Raw genomic sequence first — 2,733 nt, 5'->3', positions numbered from 1 at the left:
CTTTAGCTTCTTGTAGAAGAATCACTGCTGTATGAGTGTGGGAAGAAGTACAATATTTGTAGATTCTTATTCTATTGACACACTGATAAACCACACTGTACACACATCACACAACATGGGACCCCCGGAGTCACCCTGAGGATGAAAGAGATGCAGTTCATTTTCATGGATGCATCCTTCACATCAAGATGTGATATCTATATTACCTGACAGGAGTCCCTCCCTCCTTCCAGAAAGCCAGCACAGATCATGTTTTCAGTGATTTGTAAAGGGTATGCATTAAAGCATGTATCATCACTGAGGAGAGGGCCATCCAGGCACTGCAATTTATGAGGGTACCTCACTATAGATGGTATAAGAAAAAGAGTATTAGTATTGGCAAATCAACTTTAAAACAGCTCAGTTTGGAACATTCTCAAACAGTCTGATACTTTTTCTGTCTGAACTTTACAACTGTTTTACTACACATAACTCACAGCCCTCATTGCTAGGATGAAGACTCCCCATCCAGAGATTTGGCACATTGTCCCACCACTGGCAGACTTTGAGGGAAGTGTAGCAGGGCGGACGTAGCTGTTCAGAATGGCAGGTTGACTCAGCTTGATCAGCATATCGTTATCCTGTGTTCGGGAGTTGTAGTCAGGGTGGCAAATAAACTTGGCAGACATAATGTGCTGTTCAGTCCCCTCAGGCTCCCAGATGTCGTGCTCTCCCAGCCGTACTTCCACATTTGACCTGGAAGGATTAAACCCATCTTAAAAGTTACTTATGCTGCTTGCTGCTCCCTCGACAAGACTTATCTTCAGGAGAGAGAATCACATTTATATAAAGTCATGAAAAGACTTTTCGTTTTCAAACACAATATGAATTTAATCGGCTGCTAGAGTTTCAGGGGTTAGTGATCATCTTTCTTACTTTGATTTGCAGTGTGCAGCAGAGAGTATCCACTCACTAGACAGAAGAATCCCCCACAGAAGTTGTATCCGTCGAAAAGAGACGCTTGGTAGGGCACAGAGTTTTTCAGGCACTCATACCCTCCAACAATCTTGTTGTCTTCTTTCAGGGCGACTGTAGATGTTTAAAATACTAATTGAATAAAGATGACACAAAAACAAAGAAAATGATGTTATTAGTGTATTGACATCTAGTGTAGGTCATAGTAACTTGATGCACCATAATCAGACTTTCAATATCATTTCTGTACCATACCTGCCCCGCCAAAGACAGTCAGATGAAGATCATTTGAATCATTTGAATTGCAAACACTGCCATTTGGGATTTCTCTTTGTCTGTGTGATTTCAGTGTTTATTTCTTTTATGCTCTTTTTTTTTTTTTTTTTACTGCTCAATGTTCATGAGTTTAGTTTAGTCACTACCGGTGGCATCAGTGCAACTATGACAATGTTAGTTTTTTATTTTTCACAACAGGTTTATTATACAATCATATACTGGATATGACGGCCGTCTAACTAACTGACATTCGCACTTGTGGATGTTGAGTAAGACTTGGTGTGTGGGTGTGCTGTAACTCATGGAGTTAAAGATGGTCTGTGCCAGAGTAAGATTGTGCCATGGCAAATGTGCCATCTTACCTCATCCATACAGCTTAGATATACACCAAAAATAACTTTACCAGTATTATTTTACTTGTTTTAATGTTCTGCTTATTCATATTGCTTATCAGCAATCAACTTCCTGGAAAAAAAGCAGTAGGTGTTGCAACAACTGATATGGCAGTGCTTTTTTCCATTTGCATTGCTCAACGCTGACATAAAGAGATAGTCCTGACGAAGGCAAATCTAACATAGTCAGAAAATGTGTTACAATGTCAGCTTCAGTTTATTGGATGTTATCAGTAAAGTGTCACTTGATGACACATTATCTGTTTATTTTACATAACTGTGTCTGGTGAAACTTTTGAGTGCCATATACACAATATAAAAATAATATATAAAACAAATTACTTGGAAAACTCAACAAAAATTCAACCCAGTCTAAGTTCAGCAGGAAGAAAGCATTTTGCTCTTGCTGTTTTGAAATTTCAAAACTGCATGTCATTGCTGACTCAATTTTTCAGACATAGAGAGGCACTGAGAGGTACGAGGCTCTGTTACTCATGTATAAGAATAGGTGTTTATCAGCACCAGACAGGAAAACATTTAAATGTGAGGGTACATTTAACCAAACCCTATGATTATACACTTAAGGATGAAATACAACGCATTCCCATCCAGCACAGGCAAGTTCTCCGCCACTCATTACTGTGTGGCATACACACCGTCTGCCTCATTCCTTTTCTAACCTGCATCATCGCTTGTGTTCTTTGATTGCAAATGAGTGGATGTAATACAGCAACTTGACTCATTCTGTTGAGAAATTTGCTTTCGGTAAACATGTGTACATATCATGTTGCGTGCTTGATTGCTCTTGTGATATCCTCATTTGTGTGCAACATTAAAATGTGCAACAAATGCAAATTCCATGAGCAAACTGAAAAGGTTGAAATTTCTTTGACTGTCTCACATATGACAACCACATGCCTGTTTAGTCATAACCACTATTCAGGATGTGTGAATTAAGAAACTCTGCTCATGTCACTGCAAACTAAAACTGTCACTGATCTTCAATAATGACCAGGACTACAATGCTAATTTCAAGCATTTCTGACCTTAACTCTATACAATACATGGAAAAGGATAAAGACTTCCATTTATTTCACCATTCGGCTCTCCC

At 38.9% G+C, this 2,733-nt stretch overlaps 1 pseudogene; it reads right to left on the bottom strand.

Annotated features, from left to right (window-relative positions):
- LOC122987257 lies at positions 1–1,587 on the bottom strand (annotated as a pseudogene).
- Between the last annotated feature and the right edge of the window lie 1,146 nt (positions 1,588–2,733).

Source organism: Thunnus albacares, chromosome 8 (genome assembly GCF_914725855.1).
Source record: "Thunnus albacares chromosome 8, fThuAlb1.1, whole genome shotgun sequence".
In the NCBI taxonomy this organism is placed as follows: domain Eukaryota; kingdom Metazoa; phylum Chordata; class Actinopteri; order Scombriformes; family Scombridae; genus Thunnus; species Thunnus albacares.
Note: the sequence above shows the minus strand (reverse complement) of the source record. Positions and strands in the feature narration are given on the sequence as shown.